General features: G+C 43.6%; 1 protein-coding gene across 4 annotated transcripts in view; it reads left to right on the top strand.

Moving 5' to 3' along the window:
* Positions 1 to 21,095, top strand: part of LOC124341660 (somatostatin receptor type 5-like) — a 76,095-nt gene that overhangs the window by 50,210 nt on the left and 4,790 nt on the right. The gene's annotated exons all lie outside the window — the stretch shown is intronic.

The following is a 21,095-nucleotide window of genomic DNA, read 5'->3' as shown; positions in this document are numbered from 1 at the left end:
TTACCGAGCTAGACAGAATGAATAACAGAAAAGCTCCATCAAGGCACAGATATAATGAGAAACCGTAGGAGGATAACGCGAATCTGAAGACAAACGGTCGACTGTCAAAAAATATAATTAAAAAAACGACCAACTTTTTTTTAAAATGATAAACCTATTTCCGACCGCGGTACTATTTAAACACACCCAGTCACACAAACAGGCAGCATATCGGGCTGAAAAAAAAAACAGCTCAACAGTTGTTGCGCAAGATTTGTATTGTCTCTTTTGTATATTTTGGTGTTCTATAGGTCTAATAGGGCTATACAAATCATTCGTGAAATTCACTGGAATTTTGTGGCGTTTCATTCTGTTTTAAATTTCCCCGAAAAGTCAATTTCTCGATTAAGCGCACGCCCCTTGATGAAGCCGTTTTGATTAGAGAATAGAGGTACAATACGGAATTGTCTCTGTATTGTTGCACTGTCTAGACGGCGGAGAACAATATCGAAATTCGTTTCGAGCAATTTGGGCTGTGTCTATAAGAGATACACGCTCAGGGACTGGCGCTGTCGAGCCTCGCCTCCTGTCAACACTCGAGAAAACGTGTAAACAGGAGTAAAACCGAAATAAAACAAAAGATAAAAAAAAGGGAAAAACAGGAGAGAGAGAGAGAAAAAGGGCCACCCATGGCCGTGTATATATACGTACACACAGTTCTTTCCGTTTCCTTCGCAAGCTTGTTGGACATTTCCCCTTTGTTTCTATGCCCGGCCTCTTTTTTTTTTTTTTTTTTCTCTGTGTACGACTCAACGTAATGCAGCAGCCGAAAGTGACATATTCGTTATATAATCTAGACCACGCTGTTTCTGATCCCGCCGGTGATTCCTACATATATCTGATCCCGAATTCCTGTTGGGAATTGGCGATTTTGATTAGAGTTCCATTCCTTGGCAAGCAGTCAGACACTCTTCGATCGGGTTATTCCAGATGATACAACTATACATCCTATAATATTATAGCTCATAGAGACGATTGGTTCATCCAGTTTTCAAAGCAATCGGGATTTCTCAGATATTTGGCGCGCGGATTTCCTCGTGATTGATTTATTTTTTTCCTGGGGAGGGATTCTCTCCCGTTATTCTTCGCCTGAAAAAAATAAAATAAAATACGGCGACACACACAAAAGCTCTGGACAAAAGCTTTTCTGTGTATCTTAGATGCCTATATAATATAGGCCTATATATCCAAAGCTATGCGGACCCGCTTTCCTTTGAAACCGAGTTTCCCTTTGTTGCGTAGACGATTGATATAAAACTTGCAAAGTCCGTATAAAAAGAGAAAAATAAAATAAAATAAAAATATATCCAGACACATAATCCGCACGGAAAAACGGCTGCAGCGGAAGGCCGGTTTTTATACACTACTATGGATGGATTGTGTGTTCATGTGTGAAGTATGGAAATATTCACTCACCAGGCCAGCAGCGCACATCCTCCGAGAGTCTTCCGAGTCTCCGCAAAACCGAACTGGGTGTTATATTATCGCGGAGAACTTTTTGTTGAAAAATAATGCGAAAAGAATAAGCTATAGATCTTATTTTAAGTGTTTTTGTATCGTACCGCATCTCGATGCTGGCAGCGCGGACAGTGCTGCTGTGTCTGTGTGCGGGCTCGCCACCACTTGACTATGTAGTATCTTGGACGCTGGCCAAAAAATGCGGACGTGTGTGGTGGTGGTGTCTAATGTATTAACGTAAATAAGGCGTGATTTCTTTCTTGTTGAAATGCACTGTTTATTCTCGCTTGGAAAATGCTGGCTCCCATAGCCGAATTCCGCATTCGATATCATTCGAAATTTTATCAAGATGGAATATAGTCATCTTGATTTGCAAATTGGCTGTCGTCTCTTGTTATTTATGCACTCTGCACTTTATGTGGTGTATATGCAGTCAGCATGTAACTTTACACAAAAATAATGATTCCCTATATTATATAAGGATAAAAATTGAGAGGAACTTTCTATGTTTTTGAACTCTAGAATTGTATAATCTGAAACCAACCAAAAAGTGCATACGAAAACTTACAAAAGTCTACGGATGCGGAAAAATTTGTAACTAGGTACTATTTAATTGGCTCCGTATAGTGTGAAAGTTGATTTAATTGGTCTCGTTTTCGGTACCTACACATCCGATAAGAATACTGCTAGATATTCTTTAATCTTTAGAAGAAGTCCACAGTTGAAAATAAAAGTCAAATCAGATATTTGCCCACGGCACCGGGTACCAGTAGCCATAGCCTAGAAACATCCAGACAGCAAAATTCAAGAATTTTCAATAATGATGTAGTCAATTTGAAGCCTGTCACGCCGAATTATCAACTGCAATTTTTCCTTTAATGAATGGGTACGTCGAGAAGCAATTGTTCGACGAATCATCGAGTTATGTGCATAGTTGGACTTTGCCTGTATAGCTGAACAAATGTATTAATACAAAAGAAAAAAGTTCACTCAACGTGCACGAGTTCTTCGCTAGTTGGATCTGGCATTATTGGCTACAAGTATAGCTAATTTAGCCTAGAAATTAACTCTGGCAAAGACGTTGTGTAGTCTCTCCTATTTCTCTTCAACTTACACAGAACGCGGTGTACGCACACTGTCTGTATTCCCAGGGCTCTACTTCTTCCCCAACAACCGAGTTACATTCATCGAAGAAATAAAACCTGCCGAGGAAAAACGAATCGGAAGATCACGATGGCGAGGGTAGCAATGCGGAAAAAGAAAAAAAAGGAGGAAAAATAATAATAATAATTAAATAAATAAATAAATAAACCCAGCAGCTCAATAAGTGTCTTTAGTCCTCTCCGTTTGTGTATAGAGGCGGAACTTTTCAAGTGATATGGTCGGCATCCGGCATCCGGGGAGAATGCGGTCGAGCTGCAGTTTATACATATGAGACGGACATACAGCGCAGCAGCATCTGTAGGGTAATACGTTGGCAGCATTATATTTACGCGGAAGAGAAAAAAGAAAAAAACTGGTCCGGTCCGTTTAATATTTCATGTCGACCACACCAAATTGTTTTTTTTTTTTTTTTTTTTTTTTTTTGTTGTTGTTGTGAAATTGGCGAGAAAAAGATGTGGTTCTTTCTCCGCTGTTGGCGAAATAATAAAAATGCTGACGCTCGGCCCCGCGATAAATTGGATTGGTCGGTAAACGTGGCAAACATTCGAAAGTCTCTCCCGCTAACAAGCAGCTCGCAGCAGCACAACAACACATGTTTATTTCGACCGCATCAGAAAGCCGCGCGTGTTGGTGGAACAATGCAGAAGGGGGCGCCCCGTACACATTCAGATGCGCGTGTATACATATAGCCAATAAAGGAAAAGTTGGCGAAAACATCAAGGAACTCGTGTTAACGAACCTGACGAGAGTGCGAGAGAAGTAGTATATATAGGAGCCCTATATATTATTGGGTGACTAATGCGCAAGCTGACAGCTCGGCCATCTATCCCGTGTTATAGTGTTCAACTGAATTGATTTATGTACGGAATATATGTAGACCTGCTGGATCTAGATTGATTGCGTAAGATATATAGGGCAATATTAGAGAGAGATCGAGGTCAACACAGGGCATTCATACATCAAAAGTTGGTTTTATCCCTATATAGCTGATGCGGTTATGCCCCCCACTCCCTGTGTAAATCAATACTCCGATTCCAGTCATTACTCACCATACGAAGACTTTGGCTGGGCTCTATAATGGAAAGAGAAAAGTTACCCAATATATTTAGAATGCTATATGTACACTGGAACTCCTCCCGCGCTAGAGCAATTTTGGCTGCTGGCGCCCTATTCTTATTAAGTAGCTTAACTTCACGGCTGCTGTACAGCCTGTTATGTTACTATTATATCAAAGAATAGATTATGCCAAAGTGTTTTTTTGTTTTTTCCCCCCGGCTGATGATGTTTATTATCTTCGGCCTAGAGACGTTAGGGATGGCCTTGATGCGTTAACTGAGCAAATGCAATGAAAGTATCATATAAAACGGCTTCTTCCTTTAAGTCAACGTATATATTCCCAAAATGTCACGATTCATTAAGCGCTTGATGTGGCGTAAATGAAAGGCAACAGCGGGATCTCGAGAGCAATTAGGCATTGCTGCCTAGACTATATTATACAGGCTTATCTCAAAGAAGTGGCATTATGTGTCTAAAGAGCGTATATATATTTCCTTAGAGTTGGTACTGTATACACTATACAGTATACATATAGTAGGGTGTATCATCTTCAAGCACCGAATTCAAGTGCTGAGCTGAATAAAAAAACGACAGCTCAACAGCGAGCTATAATATACTGTAGAGCAATTAATGATTTATCTACTAGATGACAGACTGCCATGCACTTGGCGGACGGGGTTATTACGAGACCGTCGTGTGGTGGACGTTCCAAGAGACATTTGCACGACTGCACAGAAAATAACATATCGATGCCGAATTCGCATTTCTAAACCGATGGGAGTCTTTTCAAATTGTAAAGGCCCTTACTCCAGTTTCTCGACTCGCTGGTTTGGGTTCGACTGAATCAGCAATGGAATTTTTTTTTCAACTTTGCGTCATCGATAATTGAATTTTCTTAAAAAATATACAGTATATATATATATATAATTTAGAAGCGCCAGCGAATTGGTAAAGTTGGAATAAGCCGACTCAAGCTAACAAGCGCTATTGTCGTCTAGGACGAGGGAGCTTTCGTTAACCTATAGGAAGAGACTCTGTTGCATTTCTTTTATCATAGCGTTATATAATATTGACATAAATATGCCAGTGATAAAACTGCTTTTTTGTTAGGCTCCTTCGTTGTTGCTGTACTCGCTTGATTAATACCGAATACAGGGCCACAGTTTTCTAAAGTTAACTCTCGTAAGAATATGGAACATCAAATAATACGACAGTGTTCATTAACGAAGACTAGAAGGGCCGGAATGAATATAAGAATACAAAAGAAGCTGAAGATCTTAGCGATACACTTTTGATTAAATGTGCTTTATGCTAATTTGGCATCACAAAAGAACAGAAGCGATTGCTCTTCACGAGATCAGGCCATTCGGATTCCGCGAAACAGACGAAAAAACGCAAGCGCACAACGATCTAAACATCTAGATTCATAAATACAGAAATCTAGCGCATCAAATTATTAACGACATATCATGAAATACTGAACAGTCTTTGACAGTGTATAATACCCGCCAGTTAAAGGGAATAGGCATCGATTAATCGACTTTATCCGAGGGAGCGATGATATATAGTTGATATCTCAACTCGCGGTCACATAACATTATAAAGAGTCTATCAAAAAAAGGCCCTTTGTTATATACAAGTTGGTTATGGCCTTATGGGTCGTGGTATTGAAGACAGCACAAGAGTCGAGTGTGTGGGAGTCCCAACTAATATATAGATATATCTAGCGCTTTTCACAGATTTGATGAAACTTTATGGCTTTGATGGAGTGCTGCGCCCCGCGTCGAGAAAAATCAGCAGACATACCCCAAAAGTGTCGACTCGGAGTGTGTGCGGCTTATCTGCTGGGCCAACGGAAGAATAGGCGCGGGGGCGAACATTGAGACGGCGGCATTGTCTCTTTTGGTCTCTCTACTTTCGATTTCCAGTCCTTGTCGGTGATCCTGTGTGATTGGAGGACCGGCCTTTTTTCTTTTTCTCGTAAACTTTGGGAAAGAAACGGCGGCGGGGAGAAAGAAGTTGACTTAGCCATAGGGAAAACAAACGATCGCGCTCTTTTTTCTTTTGAGTGTGTGGCAACGGCTTTTTTTTTACCAGACACAAGGCCTCTCCTGGGCAAATGTTTGAATTCACCCCCAATATCCCAATCCAAATCCCTGACCACTTCTTCTTCTTGCGATTTGTTGGGTCTCTCTTGTTGTTTATAAGATCGCCTGGTCTCCGAACGCGACTTTGCCATTACACCACCACCATTCCCTGGGTGTGCGTAGTGTGTGTGGACACAATGGCCATTCTGGGTATATCTCAAAGTGAAAATGAAGCTTTTTTTGCTTTTGATATTGACTCTGTCCCACAACTCCGAACTCAATCGCGGGAAAACTCAATTAAAGAATTCGGCTCTGCTAGCTCTGTATGTGTAGGTTCTACCCTAAATATCTTTTCGTCTTTTGACCCAGTTTTCTAAAAAATAAAACATGGTTACATCGCTGAATCTATAGTACACTACACATTGCCTTTTCATTATTGATAGTGTTGGTACCGGTGCTGGTGCGTACATATCGCTGAATCTATACTACTATACAGTTCCTATTCATTATTGATAAAGTGTTGGTGGCCGCGCCCAGTTGGAATTATTAACATCCGTAGGTTTTTCGGGATTCAAAGCTATTCACTTCAGTCTAGGGTTGTGGACGGTTGTGGAGACGAATAATAAATGTTGTTTCTAACTCTACAGGGTATACAGCATACCGAACCAGACGACTGGAAAATAACATGCTGTAATATTAGCCTTATAGTTATGTAACACTGCTGTGCGGTCGATATGGCAACTTGACGATTTCAGCGCCCAAAATAAAACTCGCCACGTTCGATCAAGAATGGAACGTCTGGTTGTTTTCCAAATTTTATTTCAAGTAACTTTTGCATCCTATAAAAATAAGTCAATTGATCGTGAAACAACCAACCAAATTATAATACCTAGGATACCAGGATACGAAATTTTCCCGCATTTATACCAAAGTTCGATTGTGGCTGCAGCTGTCGTGGAATTATAACGTTAAATCCAGAATTAATTACCATGAAAAATTTCGTAATGTTTCTGTTGAGACTATATATACAGCTCCCACGTATAATGAGGATTTCACAAGAAGCACGCACATATGTATAGGGACGACGAGCGAATGTCTTGGCTCATATTCACGCAGAGCGCCCTGCTCTATACAATTACACAATTACACCGAACTATAAGGGCGTGCAGCATGACCGTTCCTATAGTAGCATAGCAACTATGGCTTACTTTTCTCTTTTCTTGTGGTGTATACACATCACGTCATGCGAGTCTATACTATATGCAAGTTTATTCAAAAAGAATCAAGGGCGCAATCTTCTTTCCAACGCAACAACATAGCAGCTATATATGTTATCTGTATACCAAGAAAGTTGCAAGAAGAAGATTAAGGTCAAGTTGTAGCTGAATAAGGAAAGAAAGGGAAAACTTCTGTTGGGGAAAATGTGGAAATTAAGGGCGGCATTGGGCGAGTTGCGCGGGCGGAATGTTACGCAAAGAGATTCAACACGGAGATTGCTTCGGAGGATTAATGACTTGTGTCCCGCTCCCGTTCCCGCGGGAGAATGCGCTTCAGACACGATGTCACATTAAATGTCACGGCGAACAACCCCAGAAAAATGTGTATAGAAATCCCATCAAGTTGGATGGGCTCCTCACTCATCTGAGGCTTTCTTATATATTATGTAATATCGCATATGCTGTGAGACGGTGGGCCGGGTGTGCAAAATAATAGGGAGACTGTACTGCGGTCTCTGATTGCGTTTATTATTTGTGCCTTGCATGATACATGTCAACAGTCCTTCAAAAACTTTTGAACAATTGGGGAAAATTCGGTGTTGGATAATCATGACTCCTTTTGTTTGATTTTCTACCTTTTGTCGTACATCAAAAGGCTTCAAGAGAAAAGAAGCAACGAACAAAAAGTTGGGATAGTTTTTCCTTGTACGGCTAAAGTTGCTGCCATGACATCAAATCATTATTAACCTCTTATTGTTATTATAAATACTACCTTGGAAGAATTTGTTTTTCCCCATTTTTTTTAAAGTTACAAAACAACTTGTTATTATCTATTGTTACAGTATGTCTGGCACGATAAATTCCAAAATGAAACAGACAAATTATTCGATCTTTGTCGTTTTTTTTTTCAAACGAAATTTGATTTGCTGAATTACGCAAATATGGCTGGCAAACACGGACAATCGTTGATTTGCTGGAACAACTCCTTTTGGGTGTGTCTCTCCCTTATCATCTCTCTTTGTAGAGCACCTATAGCGGTGCTGCTGCGGTGATGCTCCAGCAGCTGGATTAACATATTCAACTATTTGGCAGCTACCAGCAACGGCTAATACCAATTCCTTTTGTCAATTCTGCAAGCGTCGTATATAATTTTACTCCGGCTTCGTGCTGTTGGTCCCCGAGACGTCGCTATATATGCGAGTCACTTATTCTTCGGGTACGTGACCTCAATGGAATACCAGAGACAAGCCGCAACAAAGACCCTGAAACATATGACAACTTATATAAAACCGCACGCGCTATAGCTGCTGCAATTCGGTGTTCGTGGATTTATACAAAAATTTTGAAATTCATGTCACCAACCATAGTCCCAATTAGAGCAGTGCGATCCGGAGTTCAGGATCTTGGCATATCTAACGTCGAATGCATAATTAGCGAGAATTTTATAGTGCGCCGCCGGTTTCCTCAAATTTCTGTCTGCTGTTTGAATTCATTTTTTTCTTTTCTTATTTCATTATTTGATATCGAGTCGCAACATTTATTCTGTGGGTAGCAATTTCACGAAGTACATGTACTTCAAAAATTGGGATCGTCTAGTCTGATAGTCTCTGATGCGTACTCTTCAAAGTTGAATTTGGCGCTATACTGAATATTGAAATGAGGTGAGAAATGAGAGACGCGGCTCAGAAGGATATGACGTCATGCGCGTTTGACGCACAACCTCTACCAGCAGCAGCAGCAGGCTTCACAGATGAGATCTTGTTTTCTTCTAGTTGCCTGCGTGTACATGGATATATGATGAAGACATGAAAGATGAAACGACAAGGGAGATGAATCTTTGTTCGGTCTGCTTTTTATAATGTTCTTCAGACTACTTTCGCGTCGTACCCAATAGTCTCTTGTTGTCTATAGGCAACAGCGTATAGACAAAAGGTTAACAATAGAATGAAGTCTGAAAGAGGCTGAATTCGAGAGCGATACAGGCGTGTATTCACTCTACCAACGAGACGAGACCAACTGACGCTGTGATCAGAGGGAGGGGAGGGGGGCGACGTTGCCGAGTCATAGCATGTCTTTTTCCCCGTACATGAACGGAACAGAATTTCTGAATTGTAATGTGGAACACCCACGGCGAGAAAACACTCCCAAGGAAAAAACACGGGGAGCAAAAAGATAGGGGGTAATTGCTGAATTAAGATAAGAGCGGGTCTCAAAGCTGACGAAAGAGGAGATGGACTCAAAGAAGAACGAACGAGAGAGACAGAGAAACAAAAAGACAACATAATAATTTAAGAAGCGATCTTGGCGGCAAGGCGACGCGAACGACGGAGAATTGATGAAGGCGCTGTCGGAGGGGCTGGACCAGGCCGCTGGCAAGGGGTAGACGTAGTTGAAGCGCTCGATGGAGGTTGCGGCTGCGGCGTTGGGGGGGAGATGACACGAAGAAAACGCCGATTGCGGCGGAACAGCCGACCAGCTGGCGTTTTGACGAGATAATCCCGGAATGGTCCCACCTCAACGATGACACCAGGAGTGGACCAACGTTTTGACTTGTGGTCTTGGATGAGCACGCTGTCGCCAATCACCAGGGGTGGGAGGGGGTGAGCGGTACGGTTGAAGTGCTGAATTTGAAGTTCCTTTGCACGTTGAGCACGCTTTTCCAATAACTCGGCGGCTTGCTGCCATTCCGGAGCGAATGAACGCCTGTGTGCGGGAAGGAGATCGCGCGTTGGGCGGCTGAAAACGATTTGCGATGGTGAAGCTCCGCCTGACATAGGCGCGTTGCGGAAGAGAAGCAAAGCCTTGCCAAACTTGTCCGGATCGAACGATCCTGACGACCAAGAGCCTGCGATGAGCTTCTTCATCGATTTGACGGCTGATTCCGCGTAGCCATTGGACTGGGGATGGTGGGGCGATGAACGGCCGTTACTAATATCCCAGTCGCGAAGGAAGGCGAGAAATTCGTCGGACTTGAACTGCGGGCCTCCATCCGACCACAGTTTCACCGGGGCTCCAGCTCCGCACGTGAAAAATGAACGGAGGGCGTCGATGACCCGTCGCGTTGACGTGTTGGTGTCCGGGAACGGGAAGACTTGAGGCCAACCGCTGAACTGATCGGCCACAATTAAAAAATCACGACCGCGGTAGGCGCCTAGATCAACGAACACAAACTCGAACGGTCTGGAAGCCGGAGCATGGGGAAGGAGAGGCTCCGCCGGATGAGACGGGAGAAGCTCTGTGCAAGATGGGCAGGACTTTGCGGCAACGACGATATCGTTGTCCATGGAGGGCCAGTAGATGGAGAGACGGGCGCGCTGACGGAGCTTAGTGGCTCCTTGGTGCATTTGAAGTAAGCGCCTGATGATCTCCTGGCGCAAGGAAGTCGGAATGACTACTCGAGGGCCGACAAGGATGAGACCCTCCGCGTCGTCGACGGACAGCTGGCTCCGCACCTGCCAGAATGGACGAAGCTCTAGGGGAAGATTACACTTCTCGTTCGGGAATCCCTCCAGGACTGTCTGTCGGAGGGACAGCATAACCGGATCGGCCGAGGTAGCCGCTGCAACGGAGGACAGCAACACGTCGGGATTGGCGTCGTTTGATCCCTCCATTGTATCCAACAAACTGATGCGGGCTGAGAACGATTGCGGGCCCTCCGCGATCTCGTCGGAAGCGGAAGGACGATCAACCGGGGAGCGCGACAGGGCATCAGCCATCACATTGTTCTTCCCCGGCACCCAAACAGCGACGAAGGAGTACCGCTGCATGGACAGGCGAAGACGTAAAATTCTGGGATTATCCAGCTTATCCAGGTGATAATCGTTGAGGATCGGAATTAAAGGGCGATGATCGGTAACGAGCTGGAAGGAGGGCAGGCCTTCGAGAAACTGGCGGCATTTGCGCATTGCCCAAGCCGCGGCCAGGCATTCCAGCTCGATCATCGCGTACCGGGACTCTGCATCCGATAGAAAACGGGAACCCGCCTGCACGACATTCCAGCTCCCATCGGCTTTTTGTTGTCGGAGGATAAAACCGAGGCCCCGGAGGCGGGACGCATCGACGTGAAGTGAGGTTGGGGCAGCCGAGTCGTAAAATGATAGTTCGGAAGACGAAGAAAGGGACTCACGGGCTGCTTTGAAGTCCTTCTCGTGTTGCATCGTCCACTCCCATACAAAATCCTTTCGAAGTAGAGGCGCCAGAGGGCGAAGAACGAGAGCCAAGTCGTCCGAAAAGTTCCCAACCTGCTGGCAGAGCCCGTGGAAGGCTCGCATCTCTGAAACACAAGTGGGAGCCGGGAATTCACGGATGGCCCTCAGTAAATCCGGGCTGGGTCGGAAGCCACTCTCGCCTACTACGTAGCCACCGAACAACACTGACGGTTGAGCAAAGACAACCTTGCGAACGTTAATGGCGATCTGGTGATCAGCGGCGAGGCGGAAAAGGCGACGGACGAGGTCGACATGTTCTTCCCAAGTGGCGGAGAAAACCAGGATATCCTCGACTACACGGCGACAGTTCGGGAGATCGTCGAAAATGTTTGCGAGACGTCTGCCGTAGTCATCGCCAGCCAACGAGACGCCAAATGGGAGACGGTTGTACTTGAAGCGGCCAAACGGAGTGGAAAACGTCGTCATGGCACTTGACTCCTCATCCAGCTCCACCTGGTGATAGCCCTTGAGGGCGTCAATAACTGTGAAGAACTTCATCCCCGTCGGGATGGTCCGGACCGCCTGGAACGGAGTCGGGGAATCAAAGGTGGGCCGGATGATGCAGCGGTTGAGTGACGTAAAGTCGCCGCATATGCGGATCCCACCATCGTCCTTTGGGACAATGACGATTGGGTGGACCCACAACGTCGGCTCAGGCACCTGGCTGATGATGCCTTGTTCTTCCAGCGAGTCCAGCTCCTGTTTGACCCTTGGCATGAGAGGCACTGCAATGGGACGGGATCCACGGATGGCCGAAGGGACTGCGCCCTCCTTTAGTTGAAAGTGGCATGGAGGACCACGCATGGGCCGGCACACTCCATCGAAAATCAAAGGGCACTCCGCCATAAGAACGTGCAACGTAGCCATGACGTCATCAATTTGGGTTGAAGCTGGCAAAGGCGGAGGCATAACCGCAGCTAACACGCATGAATGCGGATACTGAGCCGGTAGCATGCCGAATTGTTTTTGAGACGCCTTGGAGAGCACCGGCTGTTGAAGGTCACGTAGGACATGAATGGTTGTGGCCACGGGGAGGGATGATCCGCTGGACCATGACAACGAGGCCGGGAAGTGACCAAGTGACGAAATTGCCGCCCCGGTGGCCGTGACTGCGTTTGGTCCGCCATCAATTAGTTGAACGTGCTTGAAGTGACTCCAAAACATGGCGGCCGGGATTGCATCAATCGACGCCCCGGTGTCAGGGAGCACACGGATGAAAATAGTTGAGTTGCTGGAAGCCGGGACGACACCAAGCTCGACCATGTCATCAGGGATGATTGATTGGATCGTGATGCTGCCAGCCATCTCAGGTTTTGGGGTTGAACTGCCGCCTTGGGTGCAAACGGCCTGGAAGTGGCCCGTTTTGTGGCAACCTAGACATTCCTTGCCGAAGGCGGGGCAATCCTCCTTAGCGTGACGAGAGGCCGACCCGCAGTTCCAACACCCATACGGCTTAGTTCCGGGCGGATGCCAACGAGCTGCTGGACGTCCGCGCTGCTGATCCCGGTGTTGAATGGCCGGCTTGCCCATAGGTGGTTTTGCCGTAGGAGTCTTTAGCTGGTGGACGGGGGCCGCGCCACCCTGTTTGATAGTGGACGCCTGAAGCCGGGTGGCCTCAGCTGTACGGAGCGTTGTTAGCGCTATATCCAGGGTTAAAGTGGCGCCCTGTTCCAGTAGCTTACGGCGGACCTCGTCGTCGAACACGCCAAAGACAACTTGGCCCAAAATGCGCGTGTTCTGGCAGGCCGCACAGCAATCTTTTTCAAATTCACATTTGCGCGCGAGATCACGCAAGTCGCTGAGCCAAGAATCAGCCGATTCGGTGTCACGCTGGGCGCGGGATGAGAACTTCTGGCGCCACACATGACAATTGCGGCCAGCATTACACCTCTCCTGCAGCTTCCCAATAATGATGTCTGCATCTTTTAACTCAGCGGCCGCCAAACCCATGGTGAGCACAGCCTTCAGCGTCGATTTGGAGAGGCAGGACAGCAAGATGTTGGCAATATATTCCGGTCGGTCGCCTTGCGGAAGTGCAGTGTTGATGGTCGAAAGAGCGAGGAATATATTCCACTGCTGGTGCCAGATCTCGAAGGAGTCTTTGAATTCCTCGATGTCTAGTGGAGGAGGCGCGCCGTACGGCTTGAATGGCTTAGGAGGCATGGCGAGGCACGGATTAACCCAAGACCTGGGTGACACAAGGGGACCACTGAACACTGCACGAAGGGTGGCACCGGCGTAGGATGAACACGGCAGCGGAATGAAAATGAACGGAGGAATGAAACCACGGTGGGTGGGAGAATTGAATACACGGAGATGAACGTTAAAGAAACGAGGAGCAGAAAACACAAAAAAAATGAATTGAATGGGGAGAGCGTGTGAAGTTGAATTGGCAATATGAGTGGTCGAAACGAGGGTGTGAAACAAGAAAACAGCACACTAGAAAACAGAATGAACGGCAATGTGGAAATATATGACGATAGGGGGATGAATAGTGGGAGAAACTAAACCGCGGGATGAAATCCGCGTGGAACGGGTGGACGTGGGATAATTACGGCCAACAAACAAACAATAAACGCATATATGACGATAGGGGGCTGAATGGTGGGAGAGACTAAACCGCGGGATGAAATCCACGTGGAACGAGTGGACGCGGAGTAATTACGGCCAACAAAAAAAAAACGACAAACGGATTCTCAGCAAGAGAGACGGCCAAGAGAGAAACGAAGCCAGAGAGAAAAAAAAAATGGTGGGCACGCAACATGTGGGCCCCTCACTATAGACAGAAAATGCGTATGGGCCGAATAGAAAAGAGAAATAAAAAATGGCGGGCACGCAACATGTGGGCCCCTCAATATAGACACGACAATGAATCACCAAAAAAAATTTAAAAAAAAAACACATGAAATATGAAAAACAGTGGGTGAATGTGTGCCAAAAGTGCCAAATATGATCGGCGGATAGGATAACTCGCAGGACCACAAACGAACAGCATATGCACCACACGAGACAAAGGAAAACAAGATGGCGGCCCCCACAAACCACGCTGGTTGCTGGGAGGAGGGGGGTTAGCAGCAATGGGCGCACCCAAGGGCCGGGGAAATCAACACGAAACAAAATAAAACTGAACAAAAAAAACACTGAGGGATCGAGTGATGAGAGCAGGGGGAATGAATTGGATCGAAAACACAATCAACTGCGCCATAGAATGAAGTCTGAAAGAGGCTGAATTCGAGAGCGATACAGGCGTGTATTCACTCTACCAACGAGACGAGACCAACTGACGCTGTGATCAGAGGGAGGGGAGGGGGGCGACGTTGCCGAGTCATAGCAAACAACAACCCTTTTTTGTCTTTCTCTTTCTCCTCCAGAGCCGTTCCAATCATATCCTTTTTTGGGCACTGCTGTAATTTGATTCGCTCAACAGCTGCATCGATATAGAAAGAGATGTTATGGTACGCGGCCGCGGGGAAAAAAACGATATCGGAAAAACACTATAAAACATAGTCATATAAGGACATGCTGATGGATATATTATAGTGGACTAGGCCCTATATCAAATGAAAATGTATTTATAAGTTGTGTATTATCTGTGCCAGGTGGCATTATTGATGGGTTATGTTCAAGAATGATGTCCGATATTACATTTTCAAAGAACGACGAATCAAAAAAGGACGCACAGTTTTCACGCTTGGCAAACCTAATGGGGTACGGGGGAGCGAAGATTGATCATGGAAACGTCACGAACAGCAAACCAAGTAACAAATCTTTAGACCCGTTATTCGGCGTTATATTCACAGCAGTCGGCGTCGACTATATACACAGCAGCGTCGTATAGAGATATGTATATGGGCTTCAGAAGTAAAGGTTACGCGCGGACGAGGAGCCCTAATGTATTGTTAAGCGTGATCAAACATTCCGTCTCTGTCGAGAGAGAGAGATCCGCTGTCGAGACCTTTGCGATTCCATTGTGTATTCACTAGTCTCAAATGGCACCTGTGCACCAATACAAGGGTCGCATTTATCATCACAGAAAAGTAGACTAGCGAGAGGGGGGGGGGATATAATTTTCATGAGAGCTCCTAGTTCGAAAAAGAAAAGAAGAAGCAGAGGAGGTCGTCCGAGTTGCATATCTTTCAGACGAATGAAGACGAACCAAACAGACGCGTATAGTACATCAACGATGATGTTTATTATTTGAATGTCGGGAGCTCTCACCGAAATTGGGCGAGTTTTTTTTTTTTTAATATTACGTTTATGAATATTATAACACGTAATACCTTCTGGTATTTCCCATCTTTGTCTAGTTATAATCATTTGGAAGCATATATGAAGCCAAAGCGCGTCAAACGATTTAAGAAATTCCATTTCACGGAATATTTCACCCGTAATATTTGATCGAGATTTTGGCTTCTGCTTTCCATTTACTGGGGAATCTTTCAGAGACGATGGAAAAATGCCAATACATTTTATACGGAGATGGTTTGAACAGTTTGAATCCACACGAATTTGTATAGCCTATAGAGGGTGATGGTACCAAACGCCAACATTAAAAATCAAAAGAATTTATACTCGTGGAAAAAGGATTGATGGTGTACCTTTCCTGTAAAACATTGCGGAGTAAGCAGATTTATATACCGACCCCGGTTTGATCTCAGATTAGACTAGAGCCTTTTTTTTTCAATTTTTAGATATCCCTTTGGCTTTTTTCTCTTGAAACACAGGGCAATTACTTTGCGCCGGAAATCACTTGAATAAGCCATGGCTCAATCAGTTAAGAGAATTAGCTGATTGGAGATTTGCTAGATTGAAAGGTGAATTGGTCTTGGCGGTGAATAGTGATGTTTAGCCAATGCCGATGAGGCTCTTGGGAGATTGGATGAGCTACCACGAAATGATCACTACGTAATATAAGACAAGAAATGTTAATGTTATTAGATACGAAAATGGACACAATATTATCACTTGGCTTCCCGCGCATTTTCAACATTTTATTCAGCTGTGTGAATTTCTAGCGATTAAAGTTATTGAACGGCATCCAGGATTTAAAAATGTTATCATTTTCTCATTTTACTTATTCTTATGGCAGACTTTAATTACGCAATTGCATCATCAAAATATTTTAATAGTTCACAATATAATAACATATAAGGCTCAAGAATAAGGAGGTCAGGATATCCGAATAAAATTTTTTCCTTTTTGGTCGGAAATGATCTTATAATGGGCGTTGCGATTATTAGATTTCTTTCTTCGTCATCTTTTTGTTCAAGTCTGTAAATGCCTGTATTATGTATAGATTTTCTTTATAGCACTTATGACGCAATATAGGGTATATAATGCATCCATAAATGTCAGATCAATATACGGACTCGACAAGACCATTTGCTATGGGACTCATTTCACGTGTTTAGTGGTTCGCCATTCATTGTCCACGCCTGTGCACATTCCTGCTGGCTTTATTGTTTGCTTCCCTCCGTTCTAAAGCCTTATAAAACAAAAATTGAATGGCGAATAATAAAGCTCATCATCAGTTCCATGAATTCGCCCTGTTTATATGGTAGAATCAAGCGGACGATGAGAGTGCCACTTGGAATCTCACATTCGTCTTCTATCCGTTGAGACTTGTCGGAAGCGCGTCCCATCTTGAGACTGAAAACCCATTGGATCGAGTTGGGAAGACAAAGTGATCGGCACTATAACTGGGAGGAAATGGGGTCTGTCACGCAAGATTGCTTCACTGTATAGGGCTGCACACGAACCCGAATCATTATTTATTTTATTTTGGAGAGCACTTTGGTTAGGTTGGGAATTTTTATAACATGTTGCCAACACTGTATAGACCTTATTCTGACGTTCAGTGACGGCGATGATATGGTCCTATTATGTAACCAAGTAATAATATTTTCTGGTCCGCTGTTTTCGTACGCAAAAGAATTATATGCGCTGGAATTGGAACCTCAATTTGTTTACTAAAACAAATCGAATGAGAAATGAGAAATTCGATTTCGTTTGTAGAATTCTTGGAATGAGAAACTGTACAGGCCTATCTTGCAGCAGCGTTCAGTCTAAAAAGGTTCTTTTTACTAAAGATGTATAGGCCGCACTATATAGTCGTTTAATTCGATTTGTAGTAAAAAACCGGCAGGGGGAGAGACCAAACAAAAAGTATAAGGAACGAAGTGAAGAGCAAACAATAGAAGTAGAGAGACTCCTTCGCTCGTAACTAATGGATCCCTGGTGGGTAAATTGACTTTTTTCCCGTACATAGTGCATACACATACAACGTCACAGCTATACATTTGAAATTGAATTTCCTTTTGATTTCGGTCGGTTACATGTCGGCTACATGTAAACTATCTAGGATGGCATATAGACGGCAGAATTTGAGATGCCGAACCAAAATGCCATATAATATGAAATGGGAGAGGACTCTATTACACGGTAATACGTAGCCCTATATAACATTTACAGCTAATGGTAAAATATTTGTTATCAGCGTTTTTGTTGTCATAATGAAAGACCCAATAGGAAATGAAATTGGGAAACGGAAGATATATAGCTGATGAATCAGAGCACAGCAAAGTAAAAGAAGATCTCTTTTCGCCTTCTGTTGAACGCTGTAGCCTAGTTCGAATGAATACAATTTTCGTCGAATTTTTAATTCTTAGTATCAATTCAAACTTATCATTTAGTGCATTATAGTACAATGCTCATGATGAAGTTGATAGCGGATAAATCGTAATCCATCAAATAGCATAGCGCGCGCTTCGCAGCGCAGAAGCATAACCGAAAGAACATAAGTAGTGCGTGTTTGCGATTGCAATCGTATAATGCCTTGATTGCTCGGCGACTTATCATATGTGCTATCGTCTCAGTGGTTTCAAATTTCTTAATTCCCAATAAAGTTTCAAGTTAATTTTCGACTGATTGAGAATAATTCTATTTCGGAGAATATAATCTAAATTAAATTGTGAGTTAGAGATAATTTTAAATGCTGCTGGTGTAGGCTAGTTTGGTGTTGATGGATTTGACCGGATTATCCCGAATAAAATGCAAGACAGACATGCTACGAAAACAGGGCAACAAATAAAGCCGACTTGACATGTTTGAATTGCACGTCAAGTTAAAAGATGGATCGTCGTCCATCACAACTGTGCCATTTATACAATCGCATAATAAGGCATAAGGAAGCGGATCTAGCAGCGCTTTGGGATGTTGCATTTCTTTGTGACTCAGCAGCAACAACAACGCTATATACTGTATGGTCGATCGAATGTTATCACTTATTAGTAGGCCTACTGTATGTAACAAAACATACTAAACAAAAACAAAAATAAAATGGTAATTTTACTCTGCGGCATTCAAGATTTAATCAAACATAAAACAGCACTCAAGCGAAACTTCTCTTCTCGCCAGTATCCAAACTTCAATTAGCCGCTAAAAAAATTAAATGGTGATGCATGCAAGTGGAAAAGTATCCAAGCATTCTGATTCCATGCACATGATATATAATTATTTATACCGTTAGTACGTTATATAGGCTTAAGCAGTTTGCGGCAATTCTATATAATAATGAGTCTGCGAAATATTGACCGGCTCTCTAATTTGCATAATTGCACTTGCACAACACACTGAGCACATCAAATATTCAACGCCTTGATTTACACTCCCTAAAAACAAACATCCCTGCTGATGTTGCCACAGTCTATTTTCCATATAGTGCAGCTCGTCCTTGAGCTCGTCCGAACCAGTCTACACAACTTACCAAAGGCAACGATGCTGCCCACGTAATTTATTTATATGACCAATGCATTAAAATTGCGTCTTTGAAAAGATAAATCACGGGTGAAATTTGATTCGATCTTTTGACCTTTGAAGTTCTGGTTTCGCTGTAGAAGGACTCGATTATCGAACCGTTTGATCTCCTTCATTCTTGTCAACTTTAGTTCTATTTGCGCTCAATATGACTTGACATTATTGACTGGTGTTGCCTGTAACGCGCATTTTTGGCCTAGTTTCATGTCTCACTTTTTCAAATGGATGACTTTATTCATTCGAAAAGTTCGTCAAAGCACTCGAAAAACTTGTTGTTGAATTCTAGTGTCCGAATTCTGATGTGGTGGGTTAAATTGTTTGTTTTTCTGACTGAAAGAGGCTTCAGCAATAACATATAGGTCTGTCTATACGCAGCTGATGTTTTTTGGTTTTTCGTTTAATAGGAGAGAAGCGATTCATAAATGATGAAATAATATTCTATTCCTGCCGTTGTAAAAAAATCAAGTGATTAATAATATCCAACGCTTTGACAAGTGCCAAGCTTTCCCTTTCTGAAATCTGCCTACCATTTTCTATAAAGCCGTATGACGTCAGCAAGCCAGTCAAACGAAGAAACCGGGAAAAAAGAATGGCACTTTTGATGGAACTGAGTGAAACATTCAGTGGTTATTGAGAGGACCCTGAATCAATTTGTCGGTTTTCTCAATTCCTGAAGCTCCGCAAACCATTTTGACGTTTACAAAGGAGAGTTTTCATTACAATCGCGTGAATCGGCGGAAAAGAAATCGACTCTGCTGCGCCCTGGCTCAATCACACTTATTTCCATCTATCACGCCGACACGCTGAAAACAGAAATAAAGAGATGAAAGCGAGACAGGCGCGCAGCGGCATCATCAATCCAATCGAATAACAGACGAGAGTGATGAAACACGACGTTAATTTACTTTTCTCACTTTCTTTCGTTCTTTTTTTCATCGGAGATCGTTTTGACGAATGTAATTAAATCAACAAAAAAAGAAGAGTTGAGGCTAAAAATAACATCCCAAGTAATGGAACGGTGTTTTTGGCACCTTATCTAACTTGAATGTCACACAGTCTATTGAGGAAATAAATTGACTGGGATTCTGATGAATGAACAACTTTTCAGAAACTGGTGGATAGGTCCAAAAATAGTATAAACATCAGATCTTGTAAAAACCAGAAAAACGTTTGGCAGTCGACGTCCAAATTGGTTTGCGCTCTCAGATCGGATAAATTCAGAAACTATTAATTGGTTTTACCAACAGGGACAAAAAATCCCATCAACGACGCGTGAATCTAGACGCTAATAATTACATTAATAATTTGCCAGATGCAAGTCATCCAACATATTTGGTTTTTCCTCTAATTGATGTTGTCAGTCACGATGTAGGAACAATATACGTCCTATAAAGTTTACATTTTGTCGTAGTTTACGTTGTCGGAATCTGTCTAGTGTCTACAATTCAAATTGCGATGGCGCCGCCGTTTTCTCCTTATCTATACTCCAAACTATTTCTTGGAAGTCATCGATCTTTTCAATCAACGGAAAGAAACCGGGGACAATAAAACTGATGGAAAGATAGTGCCCTTATTTCTGTTTTACTACTAGGATCGTGAAGTACCGACGGCGGGAGCGGTTAAAAGTGCCTGACATGATGCGAATGATATAGAAACCGGAATTCCGTGAAATTATTCGGTCCTCCCAACGGGACGCGACCTTTTGCGCTGGATTGTTTTTATTCGTCTCTTCGCTTGGTTTTCAATTCGCCAAACGAAATGTCATGCGAGCATGTTCAAAGCAAACCAAACATGAAAATAACAGCGACCCAATGACTCATTCTCATTCAATGTGTGTTCGCAACAGCTGCTCTTTAGTTACTGCCATCCCATGGCCACTGTTGCATGGGTCCACATACGCGGAATAATTTTATTGATTTAGTTTTGTTTACGACTGAGGAAACCAACTGCTGCATTCGTGACTCTTTCTTTGGTCATGAATGTAATTGCTTCCGCATATGCTTCCGTCTGTTTTGAAAGGAATAAGCTGATTATTTTGTGATTATTTACTG

This window comes from Daphnia pulicaria, chromosome 6 (genome assembly GCF_021234035.1).
Source record: "Daphnia pulicaria isolate SC F1-1A chromosome 6, SC_F0-13Bv2, whole genome shotgun sequence".
Taxonomy (NCBI): domain Eukaryota; kingdom Metazoa; phylum Arthropoda; class Branchiopoda; order Diplostraca; family Daphniidae; genus Daphnia; species Daphnia pulicaria.
This window is presented reverse-complemented; position numbering and strand designations above follow the sequence as displayed.